The sequence below is a fragment of the Cryptomeria japonica genome, chromosome 8 (assembly GCF_030272615.1).
Source record: "Cryptomeria japonica chromosome 8, Sugi_1.0, whole genome shotgun sequence".
NCBI lineage: Eukaryota > Viridiplantae > Streptophyta > Pinopsida > Cupressales > Cupressaceae > Cryptomeria > Cryptomeria japonica.
The window spans coordinates 733,088,758-733,109,110 of record NC_081412.1 but is presented as its reverse complement, the minus strand read 5'-3'; positions in this window follow the sequence as shown (position 1 = coordinate 733,109,110).

The following is a 20,353-nucleotide window of genomic DNA, read 5'->3' as shown; positions in this document are numbered from 1 at the left end:
CTTTCTTGAAAAACTTAGAAATAGGAGACACACTTGATGCTGCATTCACATTGTTGTTGATGATGTTTTCATTGAATTTAATGGACTCTCTGTTTGGTTTAAACTTCCCAAATGGTTGTTGACTACTATCACCCTTATCACTCGGAGCCATAGGATGTGATTGTTCCATTTGACTCATAGTCAGTTGATAATTGTGAAGAGTTGCGCACAACTGTTGGAAAGAAGTAAACTCAGAAAACAAGAGTTTTTCTCTAATGTCTTTTTGTAAATTAGAAATGAAGATTCTTTGAATATCATTGTCAGGCACTGGAAAAGAAATTTGAGCATACAAATGCTTATATCTACCAATGAAATCAGTCACTTTTTCTTTAACACCTTGTTTACAATGCATTAAATCAATCAAAGTAACTTTAGGACTTATATTGTTTTGAAATTGTTGAATGAAAGCATTTGCAAGTTGTTCGAAAGAAGTAATAGAATAGGAAGGCAACGAGCAATACCATTGTAGGGCTTTGTCTCTTAATGTTCTAGTAAACAATTTTGCAAGCAGTCTTTGGTCATAAGCAAAATCGGTACATATTGTTTGAAAGGTCTTAACATGCGTTAGAGGATCACCCTTACCATTATAAAGCTCCAAATGTGGAATTTCAACATGTTTAGGGGGGATAGCTCGAACAATGTCAAGAGAAAGTGGGCTCGCAACGTCAAATGTGGGCACACTAAACTTAGATTGATTCATAGAGGCAATTTGTTGCTGTAAAGAAGAGACAGTTTGTGCAAGATTGTTAATGGTCGCTTCAGTCGAAGAGTTCATATTAGATGTGTTAGATTGTGATGGAGGTGTTATGTTATTGAAAGAAGGTAGAGAGTAAGGTGGTGGGACACTATGATAGTTAGTCATAGGAGATGATTGGACAGGAGGAACACTACAAGGAGGAATGGAATGGTTAAATGAATTGCCCCCTTGCGTCATGTTCATTTGTGGTGATATAATAGGCACACTCATTGAAGGAATGAATGAAGAAATTGGATTGAATGAAGGAAGAGGGTTGATTGAAGAAGAGGGATTGCCCCCATGACTGGTGATCATAGGAGGAATGTCTTGTATAGAAGTAGTCATTATGTTTGATGTAAAAGTAGGTATACTAGCAATAGGAGTCGTCAAAGGAATAGAATGATTGACTTGAGTAGGAGGTTGTGTATACCCTAAGGTTTCGGCACAACTTTTCATAGGCATCACATTTGAATCCACAATGTGTGCAATACCATGCAAAATATCAATTCCATTCTTATCACTTTGAAGCATACGTTTTAGACCCTCAATTAAAGGAAGAGCTTGACTATCAGGGTATTCTTGAGACATCCACTGTCGAAAATCGTCAAATTGGTTATCCAATTTTGAAAGTTGTTCTACAGAAACCTCATGGAGAGCTTCTTCATCATTAAGAGGATTAGAGGAATTACCCATGTCCTCGTTAAAAAGACCATTCAAATTAGGTTCCATCTCCTCAGTAATTAAACCTTGGAAAGACTTAATTCTAAGGCTTCGTCTAACGGGAATAGTGTAGGTAGGGCTTATTGTTGTAAAACTCATGCACTAAAGAAAGAGAGAAGATTTTGAATTTTAGAGGTAGCAAATTTCAGTAAAGCCAGCCAATCTTCCAGATTTAAGCTGTTAAATACAATCAGGACAATCTCCTGAAATTTCGGAAAAAATGTCCGGGACCGTGGCGCTCGGGGTGCACACGGTCCTCGCAACTTTTTTCAAAATTTGCAAGGATGAAAGTTATGATGATTTTACAGCTAACCTGAAAAAATTGAGTGATTTTACGATCTGTAGATAGGCCAAATTAAAGTTGCAATCTCAAAATTGAACCCTACCAAGATTGTCAAAAAATGCAAAATTTGAATTTTGAAAAAGAGAGGGAAACTGAAATTTTGAATTTTATGATTTTAGAGGGAATACCAAAAGCAATGCAAGTTTTGAAATTTGAAAGTTGACTCAATTTCACGCAAAATTCAATTTTGAAAGCGGAAATCAAAGTTGTTGTAATTAAGCACTTAATTTCAAAAGTCACAAATTGCAAAAATTTGAATAAATCACTGAAATTTCGAATGAATGATAACACACTTTTCAGATTTAGGACTGTAAGAAACACAATTTTGACACAAATTTCAATTTCAACAATTTTTGAATGATTAGAAGCCTCAATCCAAGCAATCGCTAGACCAACTTTGACTGTAATTTTGAAGGTGTTAAAATTGATAAAGTCAGTCAAAATTCTGGATTTTAGCAGAAAAAGACAGTAAGATCTAGCTCCCGAAATTTCGAAAAAAATGTCGGAGACGATGGCGCTCGGAGTGCACACGGTCCTCGCAACTTTTTTCCAAATTTTTAGGGATGAAAGATATTGTGATTTTATTGCGGAATCCAAAGTTACAGCCGATTTGGAGGTGTTTTGATCAGTGAAATTGTCGGACAAAGGTTGAATCAAGAGGGTTTCAAAAATTAGGGTTTTGACACTTAACCACTTAATTTTCAAAATTAAAGCACAAATATGAATTTGATAATTTGTAATAGAAGGGCAGATCTGAAACAAGCATCAACAATTAAACATTTCACAAGTTTAATTACTTAAAAAAGAAAATTTAGGGTTTTTATGCAATCAACCTCTAAAATTTGCAAAAGATCCAACATGGAAATGTAACCAAGGAATCCAATTTTCAGATCTAACTATGAATAATCAGAAAGGATGTTCACGTCGGGTTCACCAAAATGTAAAGTGGAAAATAATCGAACCCTAGTCGTTCTCCCCTCCCCAACTCCAAGGAGAGAGAAAGGAGAGTCACTAGGGTTGATGGTTTTCACTTAGGAGAGACTTTACATTCAAAAGAGGGGTTGAAACCCACAAGATCCAATCCCACGCAATGCAAGATTGGATTCTATATGAGTTTCAAGGGTTGTGATAGCAAGGATACCCTCTTTTGTAAAGAATGTAGATAGAAAGATTGAACTAGGAATGCATAGAAAGTGAGAAAGATTCGCTTATAAACTGAGTTAGGGATATAGGATGAAGTTGCGGACCTGGAATTAGTAGTAAAATGTCGAGACAGCGCTGTCCTGCAAATTTGAGCAAAAGTTGACGGGACGATGGCGCCCGGCGTGCACATGGTCCTCCAAAAAATCCGCAAAACGAAGGTGGATCTGTTCGTCTCTGCACAAGGATTCCAGATCTTCAATTTCAGCCGTGTACCTGCAACCTACACACAAAAAAGCGAAGATGATTGGGGGGTTAGGGATTAGGGGTTTGCCCTTAGGTCAAACCCCAGTTTTGGAATTAACCAAGAAATGAGAAATGCTGTAAATGTAATGTAAAACAAGTACTAATACCTTGTTGTAAGGATGTTTGTATCCTTATATGCGAAGGTATAGATGTTGTTGTTTGTTGTATGTTGTATGTTGTATGTTGTAATATGTGATCTCCTCTTCAATGGTTGAATCCTTGTCTTGAATGCAACACTTAGCCTTGAATGGAGACTTAGAATGATCAATTGCTTGAAGGAATGCTTGAATGCTTGAATGCTTGAATGCTTGAATAGAGTTTTCACCTTTTTCTTCCTCCCCAAAATGAGAGAGGAAAAGTAGTTTATATACTTGCCAATTAGGGTTAAAAGACTGATTTTCCCGACCTTAGGCCGACCAGGAAATGTTATTTTCCAAATTGCAAACATAAAGACCCGAAGCCCCATAGGAGACCGGGCCCAAAAATAGGGCCAGGGACCAGGGCGCTGGGCGCTCTGGTCCCACCTCCCAGGACAACAGGGTGCAAGGAGGATCAGGCAGGGTTTTTGGAAAAATGCAGTTTTTGGTGTCATGAGCAAGTTTCGGGGTCTCCATTCAGGTTTAGTGTTGCGTCACCATCATGAAGACCCAAATGCGGTCGAAATTGCAAGTGTCGCAATCTTAGGACGCTACATGTGGGACAGCAGAAGATATGGCACAATCTCTAAAAGAGAAACATGAACAGGTTAAGCAGTCTTTGCAGGACACCACAACAAGAGTCAAGGCAAGGGTGGATGCTTCAAAGAGGGATGCCCAATTCTTAGTTGGAGATTTTGTGATGGTACATCTCAACAAGTCTAGATTGCAAAAGGAAGTTCCTACCAAGTTACAAATGAGAAGAATTGGACCTTGCAGGATTTTGGCTAAGTATGGTCCAAATGCTTATAAAATTTATTTACCTGCTGATGTTTCCTTGTATTCTATCTTTAATGTTGTAGATTTGGTACCTTTCAAGGGGCAGCCTCTAGAAGAGACTTAAAGAGCTTCAGACATTTCAAATTCCCTTTCTGATCTTTCTATCCCCTCTTCTTCTTCTCCCATTCATGAACAGGTACTTGATTCCAAAATCATCAAAAAGACTAGAAAGCATGACTACGTTGAGCATTTGATCAAGTGGAAAGATCAACCAGTTTCTGAAGCCACTTGGATACCTAAAAGTGACTTCAATAAGGCTGGTATTCTCCTCTTTTCTACCCAAAGGAGTCACATGACTTCTTTGTCACCGGGGGAGTATGGTGCAGTAGCACCTAGCTTCATTCTCAGCTTCATTTTCATCACAGGTTTGATTTTTGTTAATTTTAAGTTGGAAAGTTGTTTAGGATTTTTTTGAAGTTTTTCTAGGTTGTTTGGATGAGTTTTGAACTCATTGTGTGGTTTTGGTTTCTTGTTTTCATCTTTTTGCTCAAAGTTGCCAGTTTGGTGTTGCCTAGCAAAATGATGGAAAAATGAGTTTTTTTTGTGGTTTTTGTTTTGAAAAGATTTTAGACATGTTTTATGCTTGGTTTTTAGGTGTGAGAAGTATTTTTAGGTGATGGTTAGTCTTGGAGGCCAATCTTGCATTTTCTAGGCACCAAAAGTTGTCATTTAGGCATCAAAATGTCAAAATTAAGTGCCCTTGGACATGTACCTATCCATATAGGAGGCTAACCAACTTGGAGAGGTATTTAATCTCCTATTTTAACTATTGTAAGGGTTGATCATTCAAAGTTATGAGACATTTTGCAAACTTGCACTAGTTTTACTTGGTTTTTCTCTAGTTTTTGGCTCCATGTGAACAACAGTCCGTACACCAGCTGTACTTGGCCGTACTGTTCTTGCATTTTCAGATTATAATATGTTTTCTTAAGATTTTCCCTTTGGTGGCATCTAATTTTATCAAGTTTTGAGTTTATGGCAAAATTAGTTTGATTTGACAGTTTCACTGCCTTGTCTAGGAATTGGCAAGGATGCTTGACCAACTTGGCTTCTTGGAGTCCTAAAATGTTCATGGCTTCCCAAGAACCAGTTGGTCAACTTGTAAACTATGTAAATACATGTTTTGTCTTCAAGAATGCAGGTGTAAGGAGTTTTTGTGGCCATTAAGCCCTAGGCAAGTGTGCCATTTGGCTAGGGTCTTGAAGAAATTTGATGCTTTGCTCTTCTATAGCAAGTGCATTTAATAGTTGAACATACTTGCCTTGATGATGAAGTTTGTATGCCAAGGCAAAGAGGCTTTCTAAGCCATGAGGAGAATGTTTTCATGTTTAGTTTGTGAAAATAATGTAAAAGACAGTGAGTCACTATTTTAGAGTCAATTTCCTTTCATTAGCCTACTCTCCATCATACATTGGAGCTTGTAAGGTTGTTGTACCTCCTTCTAATTGCTTGCAAACAAGAACAAGGAGTGATTTTAATGTTATCTATGGGTTTGGAGTTTCCAAGATCAATCAATGATCTTTGAGGCAAGGTTGTAATGCAAATTTGCTGTCACAGTCAACTAGGACTGAGTTTTACACTTTCTTTTGAAGTTATATTTGTAATCTCCTCCTTCAAAATGACAAGTATGAAGGTCAATAAGCCATTGAAGATAGAGCCTTGTTAAGGAGCACAAAATAGACTTGTTGTGAAGAGTTCTAATAGTGAAAGTGCAGGTCATGGTGAACAAAAAAATAGTGAAAGGCAAAAATGCAGTGACAGTTAGTTGACAACGGATACTCCAATGCTTTGTGTAAAGCGGAAAATCGCGATCGAACCCTAGTTGCTCTCCCCTCTTCCAACTCCAAGGAGAGAGAAGGGAGATTCACTAGGGTTGATGGTTTTCACTTAGGGGAGAGACTTTACATTCAAAAGAGGGGTTGAAACCCACAAGATCCAATCCCACACAATGCAAGATTGGATGCAAAATGTGTTTCAAGGGTTAAGAAAGCAAGGCTACCCTCTTTTGTAAAGAATGTTGATAGAAGAATTAAGCTAGGAATGCATAGAAAGTGACAAAGATTCACTTATAAACTGAGATAGGGATATAGGATGAAGCTGCGGACCTGGAATTAGCAGTAAAATGTCGATACGGCGCTGTCTTGCAAATTTGAGCAAAAGTTGTCGGGACGATGGCGCCCGAGCGCCACGGTCCTCCGAAAAATCCGCGAAACGAAGGTGGATCTGTTCGTCTCTGCACAAGGATTCCAGATCTTCAATTTCAGCCGCATACCTGCAACCTACACACAGAAAAGCGAAGACGATTGGGGGGTTAGGGATTAGGGGTTTGCCTTTAGGTCAAACCCCGGTTTTGGAATTAACCAAGAAATGAGCAATGCTGTAAATGTAAATGTCTGTAATGTAAAACAAGTACTAATACCTTGTTGTAAGGATGTTTGTATCCTTATGTGCGAAGGTATAGATGTTGTATGTTGTATGTTGTAGTAGTATGTAGTAAGTGATCTCCTCTTCAATGGTTGAATCCTTGTCTTGAATGCAACACTTAGCCTTGAATGGAGACTTAGAATGATCAATTGCTTGAAAGAATGCTTGAATGCTTGAATGCTTGAGTATATTTTCCATGCTTTTTCCATCATGTCGAATGAAAGAGGAAAATGTAGTTTATATACTTGTCAATTAGGGCTGATAGACTGATTTTCCCGACCTTAGGCCGACCAGGAAAGACAATTTTCCAATTTGCAAACATAAAGACCCGAAGTCCAAAAGAGACCGGGCCCAAAATAGGACCCAGGGACCAGGGCGCTGGGTACCCTGGTCCTGAAGGACCAGGGCGCTGGGCGCTCTGGTCCCACCTCCCGGGACAGCAGGGTGCAAAGGAGGTTCAGGCCAGGGTGCAAGAAAATGCAGTTTTTGGTGTCATGAGCAAGTTTCGGGGTCTCCATTCAGGTTCCATGTTGCGTCGCCATCATGAAGACCGAAATGCAGTCGAAATTGCAAGTGTTGCAACTTTAGGACGCTACATTTAGCCCCCACTTTAGCGGGAGTATGTATGCTCATACTTCCGGTAAAGTACAAGGAAACAATATTGAAAGACTTTCACCACGTCAAGGAGGCAAGACACACCAAGCCCCCAATGGACTAAGGATCTTACGACTTCGATTGACAAAGTAAAAGGGAAGATCATGAGGGAGAACCATGACTGTCAGTAGTAAGGTTCCCTCACTATGAGTCATGCAAGAGAAATACCGAAAATTTTCAAGGCAAAGCTGAGTTCTCCAAGAAATTTTCATGTATCCTGAAGGGATAGACAGGGTGTATGCCCCCCTACGTTAAAGCGATCGCACACGCCTCAACGGGGGTGATTGTTTTAACGTAGTGATACACATAAGAAATGAGAAAGGAAAGGAGCACGTTATCGTAAGGATTTAGCCCCCAAGTGTGAGATAAACCCAGGGATAATAGACACAAAACACAAAGCACAAGGTAACTTCGCTTTCCTCGGGGTCAGTATGCTGTATGATAATTCATGTATATCATATGTATGTATGCATAATTGTTCTTCATTCCCCAATCAAGGAAGGTCACCTAGAAGAAGGGAACACATGTGTCTTTTGAGTCAACATGAGAGAGACCAAAAGAGATCTCAATGCTTTGCATCGTCCTCAAGTAGACAACACTAAGGACAACAAAATAGAAGAATGAGAATAACATATAGAAGAAGTAACACAAGAGAGGAGGAGAGAATTTGCTATGCTAATGTAACTAGTCTAGCACGTCATCTACCCCCCGATCTTGTTGATCAATGTTTCGGGAAGGTAGGGAACACTCTAGAGGAGGAACATTCAACACAACAGATGGAGCTATCACAAGATCCAAACAAGGGCTATGTTCATGTTCCAAGCCACGCTGTTCTTGTCTAGGAGCTAGGATAAGTGCTTTAGAAAATTCATTAGATAAATGGTTATCAATATCAACAAGTTCATATTCACTATCAGAAGCAAGAGGAGTAACATTTTCATCTATAGCATCATCAAGATTTATAAAAATAGGGTCTTTAATTCGCACAGGATCAAGACCATCATGCATCTTATGTTTTGGAGATTTTGGAGAAAATGGAATAATGCTTGTTGAAGGTGTTTTTGGAGATTGTAAAGTTTGAGAAGCAGCTGCTTGAGCTCTAAGATGACGCTTTCATTGGCGTTCACGTGCAGAATGATTTCGTCTAGTCTTAGTAGGAAGTGGAGAAGATTGAGGAGGAGGAATGTTCTCATCCTTATCACTTGGGTGTTTAGGTTGTGGTCTCTTAGGCTGGATAATAGGAGAAGAAGAAGGTCTCTTCTCTCTATAAAAAGAAGGAGGAGGGACTTCTCCATACAAAGGAGGAATATTTGGTTTAGGAAGAAGACCAAGTCCATCATGATGAGGAGGTATAGGTTTACTTTTAGAAGGTTTATTAGGCATAGACATAGTCACATCCATAGGAATGGGTTGGGAATCTTCTTGAGGAAAGACATTGGTTTTATCTTTCAAAGGAAAAACTTCCTTCTCAAGAATGATAGGAATGTCAAGTTTAGGTGTTCTAGGTTCACTTAGAGATAGGATCATATCTGTTTTCCACTTTTGATAAGATTTGAAAAGATGATCACTTCGCGGAGGAAGAGATTGGAATTGTTTAGGCCAAAAGTAATCAATAGGAATGCTAGAAGTTCTTTCAGCTGGTTTAAAGAGACTATGATTGACAGTAACAACTTCACCATTATGGGGAAATTTCAAACACTTATGAATAGGAGAAGCAATATCTTTCATGGAAGATAGCCAAGGATAGCCAAGCTTCACACGAAATTGTTCGGATGAAGGAATAATAGCAAAGTTCACATCAAGGGATTTGTTATGGACCTCAATAGGCAATGTAATAGAACCAATTGCAGGAGAAGAAAATGCATCAAATAGTTTCACAATCACATCTGTTTTGTCATATATCACTTGATTCAATTGCAAAGTAAAAAGAAATTCTTCAGTAATAACATTAATCATGCACGAAGGATCAATAAGCACTCTACGACAAGGTGTATTCTTGACTTTTGCAACTATGTATAAAGGACCATTAGGTGCCCTAATGGTTTCACTGGAATCAAATGTGATGGAAGGTTCTTTAGGGTTTTCTTGCTGCTCTACAAAGTTAATCACATTCGGAGTCATAGACACAAGACCATCAGATGAAAGAGAGGAATCATTAGTCTCAATCGCATTAGAGGTATGAGAAGGTAATGGATCAGTAAAAATCTGAAGATTTTGGTTAGGAAGAGCTACAGATTTGTTGCCTTTATCATTCACACCAGAAACAGAGATAGTATTATTATCAATCAAATCTTGAATTTTACCCTTTAAAGAAAAACATTTTTCAGTATCATGCCCAGGCTGACGATGAAATTGACAAAAAGCTTTGTTATCAAAATAAGGTGAAGTAATCTTTGCAGGATCAATTTGTCTTATAGGAGGAAGAGTAAGCACATTTTGTTCCAATAACTTATTCATAATACTATGCAATGATTCATTCAAAGGAGTATACTTTCTTTCTTTCTTGAAAAATTTAGAAATAGGAGGCACACCTGATGCTGCATTCACATTGTTGTTGATGATGTTTTCATTGAATTTGATGGAATCTCTATTCGGTTTAAACTTCCCAAATGGTTGTTGATTGCTATCACCCTTATCACTCGGAGCCATAGGATGTGATTGTTCCATTTGACTCACAGTCAGTTGATAATTGTGAAGAGTTGCACACAACTGTTGGAAAGAAGTAAACTCAGAAAACATAAGTTTGTCTTGAATATCTTTTTGTAAATTAGAAATAAAGATTCTTTGAATATCATTGTCAGGCACTGGAAAAGAAATTTGAGCATACAAATGCTTATATCTACCAATGAAATCAGTCACTTTTTCTTTAACACCTTGTTTACAATGCATTAAATCAATCAAAGTAACTTTAGGACTTATATTGTTTTGAAATTGTTGAATGAAAGCATTTGCAAGTTGTTCGAAAGAAGTAATAGAATAAGAAGGCAACGAGCAATACCATTGTAGGGCTTTGTCTCTTAATGTTCTAGTGAACAGTTTTGCAAGCAACCTTTGGTCATAAGCAAAATCAGTACATATTGTTTGAAAAGTCTTAACATGTGTTAGAGGATCACCTTTACCATTATAAAGCTCCAAATGCAGGATTTCAACATGTTTAGGAGGGATAGTTCAAACAATGTCAAGAGAAAGTGGGCTCGCAACATGAAATGTGGGCACACTAAACTTAGATTGATTCATAGAGGCAATTTGTTGCTATAAAGAAGAGACAGTTTGTGCAAGATTGTTAATGGTCGCTTCAGTCGAAGAATTCATATTAGATGTGTTAGATTGTGATGGAGGTGTTATGTTATTGAAAAAAGGTAGAGAGTAAGGTGGTGGGACACTATGATAGTTAGTCATAGGAGATGATTGGAAAGGAGGAACACTACAAGGAGGAATGGAATGGTTAAACGAATTGCCCCCTTGCGTCATGTTCATTTGTGGAGATATAAGAGGAACACTCGTTGAAGGAATGAATGAAGCAGTTGGATTGAATGAAGGAAGAGGGTTAATTGAAGAAGAGGGATTGCCCCCATGACTGGTGATCATAGGAGGAATGTCTTGTATAGAAGTAGTCATTATGTTTGATGTAAAGGTAGGTATGCTAGCAATAGAAGTCATCAAAGGAATAGAATGATTGACTTGAGTAGGAGGTTGTGTATAACCCAAATTTTCAGCACAACTCTTTATAGGCATCACATTCGAATCCACAATGTGTGCAATACCACGCAAAATATCAATTCCATTCTTATCACTTTGAAGCATACGTTTTAGACCCTCAATTAAAAGAAGAGCTTGACTATCAGGGTATTCTTGAGACATCCATTGTCGAAAATCATCAAATTGGTTATCCAATTTCGAAAGTTGTTCTTCAGAAACCTCATGGAGAGCTTCTTCATCATTAGGAGGATTAGAGGAATTACCCATGTCCTCATTAAAAAGGCTATTCAAATTAGGTTCCATCTCCTCAGTAGTTAAACCTCAGAAAGACTTAATTCTATGGCTTCGTCTAACGGGAATAGTGTAAGTAGGGCTTATTGTTGTAAAACTCATGCACTAGAGAGAGAGAGAAAGTTTTGAATTTAGAGGTAGCAATTTTCAGTAAAATCAGCCAATCTTCTTTATTTAAGCTGTTAAATACAATCAGGACAATCTCCCGAAATTTCAGAAAAAATGTTAGGGACCGTGGCGCTTCGGAGTGCACACGGTCCTAGCAACTTTTTTTGAAATTCGCAGGGATGAAAGTTATGATGATTTTAGAGCTAATCTGAAAAAATTGAGTGATTTTACGATCTGTAGATAGGCCAAATTAAAGTTGCAATCTCGAAATTGAACCCTACCAAGATTGTCGAAAAATGCAAAAATTTGAATTTTGAAAAAGAGAGGGAAACTGAAATTTTGAATGTTATGATTTTAGAGGGAATGTCAAGAGCAATGCAAATTTTGAAATTTAAAAATTGACTCAATTTCACGCAAAATTCAATTTTGGAAGCGGAAATCAAAGTTGTTGTAATTAAGCACTTAATTTCAAAAGTCACAGATTGCAAGAATTTGAATAAAGCACTGAAATTTCGAATGAATGCAAACACACTTTTCAGATTTAGGACAGTAAGAACACAATTTTGACACAAAATTTCAATTTCGATGATTTTTGAATGTTTAGAAGCCTTAATCCAAGCAATCACAAGACCAACTTTGACTGTAATTTTGAAAGTGTTAGATTTGATAAAATCAGCCAAAATTCTGGATTTTAGCAGAAAAATACAGTAAGATCTAGCTCCCGAAATTTCGGAAAAAATGTCGGGGACGATGGCGCTCGGAGTGCACACGATCCTCGCAACTTTTTTCCAATTTTTCAGGGATGAAAGATATTGTAATTTTATTGTGGAATCCAAAGTTACAGTTGATTTGGAGATGTTTTGATCAATGAAATTGTCGGACAAAGGTTGAATCAAGAGGGTTTCAAAAATTAGGGTTTTGACACTTAACCACTTAATTTTCAGAATTAAAGCACAAATATGAATTGATAATTTGTAATAGAAGGGTAGATCTAAAACAAGCATCAACAATTAAACATTTCACAAGTTTAATTACTTAAAAAGAAAATTTAGGGTTTTTATGCAATTAACCTCTAAAATTTTGCCAAAGATCAAGCATGGAAATGTAATCAAGGAATCCAATTTTCAGATCTAACTATGAATAATCAGAAAGGATGTTCACGTTGGGTTCACCAAAATGTAAAGCGGAAAATCGCGATCAAACCCTAGTTGCTCTCCCCTCTTCCAACTCCAAGGAGAGAGAAGGGAGATTCACTAGGGTTGATGGTTTTCACTTAGGGGAGAGACTTTACATTCAAAAGAGGGGTTGAAACCCACAAGATCCAATCCCACACAATGCAAGATTGGATGCTAAATGTGTTTCAAGGGTTAAGAAAGCAAGGCTACCCTCTTTTGTAAAGAATGTTGATAGAAGAATTAAGCTAGGAATGCATAGAAAGTGACAAAGATTCGCTTATAAACTAAGATAGGGATATAGGATGAAGCTGCGGACCCGGAATTAGCAGTAAAATGTCGATACGGCGCTGTCCTACAAATTTGAGCAAAAGTTGTCTGGACGATGGCGCCCGAGCGCCACGGTCCTCCGAAAAATCCGCGAAACGAAGGGGGATCTGTTCGTCTCTGCACAAGGATTCCAGATCTTCAATTTCAGCCGCATACCTGCAACCTACACACAGAAAAGCGAAGACGATTGGGGGGTTAGGGATTAGGGGTTTGCCTTTAGGTCAAACCCCGGTTTTGGAATTAACCAAGAAATGAGCAATGCTGTAAATGTAAATGTCTGTAATGTAAAACAAGTACTAATACCTTGTTGTAAGGATGTTTGTATCCTTATGTACGAAGGTATAGATGTTGTATGTTGTATGTTGTAGTAGTATGTAGTAAGTGATCTGCTCTTCAATGGTTGAATCCTTGTCTTGAATGCAACACTTAGCCTTGAATGGAGACTTAGAATGATCAATTGCTTGAAAGAATGCTTGAATGCTTGAATGCTTGAGTATAGTTTCCACGCTTTTTCCATCATGTCGAATGAAAGAGGAAAATGTAGTTTATATACTTGTCAATTAGGGCTGATAGACTGATTTTCCCGACCTTAGGCCGACCAGGAAAGACAATTTTCCAATTTGCAAACATAAAGACCCAAAGTCCAAAAGAGACCGGGCCCAAAATAGGACCTAGGGACCAGGGCGCTGGGCACCATGGTCCTGGGGGACCATGGCGCTGGGCGCTCTGGTCCCACCTCCCGGGACAGCAGGGTGCAAAGGAGGTTCAGGCCAGGGTGCAAAGGAGGTTCAGGCCAGGGTGCAAGAAAATGCAGTTTTTGGTGTCATGAGCAAGTTTCAGGGTCTCCATTCAGGTTCCGTGTTGCGTCGCCATCGTGAAGACCGAAATGCAGTCGAAATTGCAAGTGTTGCAACTTTAGGATGCTACACTTTGTAATTTGCTTAATGCCTTTTGTGCAGGGCTAACATGATCCCTTTCTTTTCATTAAATGATAGCCATGTTCACATGTTTTTTATTGCAATTGGTTCTCATGCAAAAGTTGTGTTTGTAAAAAGCAAGATTTAAAAGTTGTCAATGTTGCTCACTCCTTATGAGCATTTTTGTAAATTCTTTTTCTCCAACCCTTTGAGGGTGAAAAACTACTTAATTTTGGTCTAAATAGCATGAGACATGGTAGTAATGAGGTTTCATGGTTCCCTTTTAAGATCTACACTTTGCAAATTGGTTCTTGCCTCCAAAACCCTTCCAAACCCTCCTTTTTCACCCATTTTTGGGACAGTCATGGAGAAGGCCTGAGAGACCCTGAAACTTTGTAAATCTTCAAGTATTCCCAAAAGGGTATCCATAAATGTGAATATTTTTTTCTTGAAGTCCATCGTTTGAACAGGGTGAGCACAAAACCCCAAATGGAGGGCTAATTTCTAGTATCCCGTTTTAGGCCTAAAATCAAGTTTTTGACAAATCGGGTATGCTAGTGAAGGTAGCAAAGCATGAAATACAACAAAACAAGTTGAAACAGGTCAACCTAACATGAATTCAACCTATTTGGTGAGTTTGGCTTCATAAGTTGGTTTTGGAGCCCTTGGAAAGATGTCATCAACTAGGGAGTTAGAGCCTTTGAGTAGCCAAGGAGAGCTTGACATAGGGAGGTGGAGCAAGGTGAGTTGTTAGACTGCCTTTGAGCTATTTGCACTCTGACCTTGGTGTTTACACCTTTAAAATAGTAAGGAACTATTACCTAGCAAACATACTAGCCACTTAACAACCACCCAACACTATCCTCCCTATCAGGAAGTATCCTCTTATATAGAAGACCCTTTGGGAAATGGAGAGATAAGATTAAAAAGGTGAAGAGGATAAATGATCGGCTAGGATGAAAGGGTAGGTAGAAGAAATAATGAAAAATAGTAAGATGGTAGGTAGAGGAAAATTAAGAGATAAATGACACGTGTCATCGAAGAAAAAGCTAATGAATTAATTAGATAAAGATTTATTTAATTAATAGAGGAAGTGGGATCAATTAAATAAATAAAATATTTATTTAATTTAGGAGAAAGATAATTTAAATAAATAAAAGTCTTTATTTAAATTAGAGAAGGGTTAGAAGAGGCTAAATGAATTAATTTAATAAATAAAGATTTATCTAATTAAATGGAAGATTTAGGATAAAATAATTAAATAAATAAAATATTTATTTTATTAGACATGACAAATTTAGGTGTCTACAGGTCTATTTAAGGGTGTTATCAAAACATAGTGTAAGGCATCAATAAGAATACCATACAAGGTTGAGCAATGGGACAACCTTGTCTTATAGACCTTTGTAGAAGAACTGGGACACTGAGCTCCCCATTGATGTCAATTTGGGTAGAGGATTCTTCAAAAATAATTCTAATCCATCTATAGAACTCAGGAGGAAACCCGAGAGCCACCATCATATCCATAAAAAAAGACCATTCAATCATATCATAAGCTTTTTAAAAATCAAGAATAATCATAGCAACATTTTGTTTAGTATGTTTTGCCAAATGTATAACTTCCCAACTTGTGATCAAATTATCTTAAAAAAGCCTTCCCTTGATGAATGCAATTTGAGTTACAGATACAAATTTCTTTAGAACACTGCCAAGCCTGATTGCAAGAGTCTTAGGCAAATTTTTTTAAGACACACTTAATATAGAAATTGGTCTCCAATTTTTTATTAAGCTTTTTTCACCACTTTTTGAATGAGTTTTATAATACATATGTTGATATTTTCCCTAGGGGTACCTGATTTGAAAGCCTCATTATGGACCCCTAGCAATTATTTCCCAACCTAATAAAAAATGGCCTTATAGAATTCAATGGGAAACCCATTAACACCTGGAGCCTTCCCATCTCTGAAGGACTTAATTGTGTTCAAAATCTCATCTATAGTAATATTTTTGTCTAGAGAACAAGCTTCCTCAACACTAAAATTTTGTAAGGACTCTTTCTTATTTTGGCCAGAATTTTTCAGTTTTGATAGTTTGACATTATGACAAATATGTCATGCAACCTTATATTTTCTGATTTTTCGTGTTCTGAGTTCTAATTTGAATTTTCTGATTTGACTTCTTGTTTGTTTGAAAGGTTTTTTGGGTGTTTCAATTTTTGCATGTTTTTGCAATGATATAATAACAATATAGAAACATGATTGCAAGAAAACAAAATATATGTATGACTAAAGATATAAACTAGATTGTTGTTATTAATAGGAAACCATCAACAAACCATTTCAAATTAAAATATTTGAGTGACATTACATCATATCAACATACTCGATAAACAAGGATGATATCATATCAATCATACACTTGGAGGAAGGTTGATTTCCAAAATTTATTTTTGACTACAACCCAGGTCTGAGAATGAATGTTGATGAAGACTTCAATGACCAATAAATTTCCTTCAAAGGGTTGCATAATTCCTAGCGATTTCTACCTATATGATACTGATGTCTAATGATATTTTAAAGGTGTAAATTCTGCTCCAAACTTTGATTTTTGAGCTACAAATCTTGATATACAATCTGGTTATAACATGCTTGTCAAAACAAGCCCTAAACACTTCCAAATGATGGCGGGTAGGTCTAGGAATGGAGTGTTGGAACCCTAGATGAGAGATGTGTCAATACAATACCATGATATGTTGTCAAACCCTTCGACTATAGCCTACAATGAATCTACAAAGGCCCGAAACACAAATAAATGATACCCATCACCAAGTTTCCCTCCAAAACAAGATGCTTAAACTCCAAACCATAGCAATGCATTTGCTAGTGCAAATATGCCAATTCAGCCTTCAAATCTAAATCAATATGTCCATAATTTGCAAGATACTACAAAACTTGGCTGATATGACAATATCTTTCCAAATCCCTAGTTTGTTGCAGCCCATAAAACACCAAAAAACCTGCAATAAGCTAACAATGGTGGCAAATACTATAGCTGACATTGTAGTGATTACTATAGCCATATTGTAGCAGCACTTTAGCAAATGCTGGCTATTGCAAAAAAATATTCTTGAATCTCCAATGTGAATTATGAGTAAATCCACCTCAAGAGGGAAATAGGTTTTCGTCCAATCTCTCAATTCCTAAGGGTTTCCATCCTCAGGTTTTCAAAACTGAAAGCTAGAAGCTCCCAAAATTCTCCAAGAGAAAAATAATAAAACTAAACATATCTAAAAATGAACTCTTGGAAGTCTTTTATAATACCCACATAAGAGCTCACTCACTCAACTCGCCAATGTGGGATAAATAAAATTACTCCCATTTGCATTTTAAGTCTCCAATGTAATATTTTAATATTTTCCACTTAACTATAGTCCCCGCATTAATAAAGTTAAATATTTATATTTAAGAACTTAACTTTATCAATGCATAAATAAATCATATCAATGATATTAAAGTCTCAAGTTGATGTTGAACATTTACCATTGACATGATACTGTCATTGATGATTGAGACCTGGCTCAATTGACTTACTATAAATAGTAAGTGCATACCTGAAATGGTGTTAGTGGTCGGTTAAGAACAAGACAAACAAGTACACAAATAAAACATTATATGAGAAGATATTAACAAAGAAAAACAAGTTCTAATGAGAAATCTTTCCAAACCGTTCTATTGTTCTCTATCTCCAAGGATTCTTCTAGTCAATGGTTGCTCTCAGATCATTGAGCAACTGACCTTTAGAATGACAACTCCAAGAACGAGTGATATGTGATGAAAATGATCTATATGCAATGCATTTTATATCTACATGGATTACCAAAGATTGCTAAGATATGATATTATCCTATGATGAAGATGATGATATGATAAAGAAACTACCAAGCTATGCTAACATGATTCATGATTAAAATTGATATGTTAATATACTCCTAAATGATTAAAATGTTTGATTATCAAAGAGAGGCTAAAATGCTTGATGAGAGTAGACTATAATCTGGATACATGAAGACTTGGATATGTGAAAATGAAGGAAATTAAGCCTATTTATAGAAGAAATGGGCAATTGGAGGGTTAAGATTGAGTAATCTTAACAAGGGTTAGGATTGAATGGTCTTCAATCCTTTTGAGATTTTCAACCCAATCCCATGTTGACAAGTGTCACCATGAGTAGGCTTGAGAGGAGATGTAAGAGGCATTGAATACATGAGAAGACATAGTTGTTACTGATGCTCTGCAGAAACGATTAGAAAATTTGTTCGATGACAACACACACAAGAGCACAAGAAACAAACGTTAGTGTTAACAACAAAAGATTATCCTAAACAGGCATATCAAGAGAGATATTAAGCATGAAATAGAAAGCATACAAACATAGAATAGATAAACTATACTCCTCCAAATGCTAATCAAGATGCTCATAGTTGCTCCTCCCTTGTTCCTCTCCTCTCCAAGTTCCACATGAGTGTAGCTCTCAGCTTTTAGCACTAGCCATGGATGCCATATGGAGATTCAAGATGGTTGAATATGATAAACAAATGCTATGCAAGTGTAGATAGTGATTCTATGAAAAAGCTCTATTCTAATACTAGTATAACAACAATACTCTAATAAAATCAATGGCACTTTTATTGCTCTCATTCCCAAAACTCAAGGTGTTGACTCTATGGACAAATTTAGACCTATCAGTCTTTGCAATTTCTTTTATAAGATTATCTCTAAGGTTCTAACTTCTAGATTACTATCTGTCCTCCCCGATCTTATTAATCACCAGCAAAATGGTTTTGTCCTTGGACATCAAATTCTCAACTTGATTATTACTGTCCATGAGAACATCCATTCTCTTGTTAAAGCAAAGAAGCAGGGTCTCATCCTCAAGCTTGATCTCTCCAAAGCCTATTATAGGGTTGACTGGTCTTTTCTCATGAAGGTTCTCATGTCTTTTGGTTTCTCCTCCAGAGTTTTGGATCTCATCACCCAACTTATCACCTCTGCCTCTTTTGCTATCCTTCTTAATGGTTCCCCTTCTCCCTTCTTCCAAGATTCTAGAGGTCTAAGACAAGGGGATCCTATTTCCCCCATTCTCTTCATTATTATGGCAGAATGTTTTGGAAGGACTATGGAAAATATGGTTTTGCAAGGCTCCTTTAAGGGTCTCCACCCTTCCTCAGTGGATCTTGTTTGTTCTCATCAACAATTTGTTGATGATACTATTATCATGGGGGAATCTAGTATCTCTGAAGCTAAAATCTTGAAGAATACTCTTTGTAAGTTTGCCTCTACTTCTCGTCAGCTAATCAACTGGATAAAAAGTGAAGTTTTCTTCATCAATTCCCCTGAGAGAAGACAATAGAGAATCAGTAGAATCCTAGAGTGTAGGATTGCTGATCTTCCCGCTACCTACCTTGGTCTCCCCATGGGCACTGCACCTCCTGAATCCTTCTAGAGTTCTTTAGTGGACAAATTCCATAAAAAGTTAGCTGGCTGGAAAGGAGACCTCCTAAGTCAGGCTGGGAAGCTCCAACTTCTTAAAGCTTCTCTTCAAAGTATTCCGATTTATGCTCCTAGGCTCTTCAGAATTCCAGTAAAGTATGTTGATGCAATCGAGAAAATACAAAGAAGATTCCTTTGGTCTAGGGTTGAGGACAAGAAAAGAATGTCTTTGGTGGCTTGGGACTAGGTCTGCAAACCAAAGAGCCAAGGAGGTCTGAGCCTGAGGATAATTCGAACCTTAAATGAAGCTCTCCTATCCAAACAAGTCTGGAGAATGTTCCATTTAGATACTGAATGGTGTAAAATTTGGTGAAGTAAGTACTCTCTTTAGTCCTCCTCTCTTTCTTCTTTTATCAAATCAAATCTTAGCATCAATGGATCCCACATATGGAATCATGCCTCTAAATGCAAAGAAAGTTTAGCCAAAGGTGTGATCTGGAAAGTTGGAATGGTAGGAAAGTTAAATTCTAGGAGGATCCTTGGATTTTTGATAAACCTTTAACAAAAATCAATGAATGGCCCCCCCATGCTCCCTCTTGTATTAGAAATTTTGGCTCCTTAGTTACTGAGTACTGGGCTGGCAACAAATGGCAGAATATTGAAAGCATCCATCCAAGCCTTTCTAAGCTCAAGATCCATCTGTCTGCATTTTGGTTGAACAAAGAGGTGGATTCCCTGATTTGGAAACATGATCCCAAAGGTTCCTTAACTATTTCCTCTATGTATTGTGTCCTATCCCCCACTCCTTTAGGTAACCCTTATTGGTCTAAAGCCTGGATTAAAGACCTTACCCCCAAGATCAATTTCTTCTTCTGGACCATCCTCCATAATAAAATCTTGACCCTAGACAACCTAAAAAGCAGAGGCTTTGCCTTCCCTAATAGATGTGCTCTATGCCTTCAGGAAAAAGAGTCCGTGGACCACCTTGCCATCCACTGCTCCTTCTCAGCC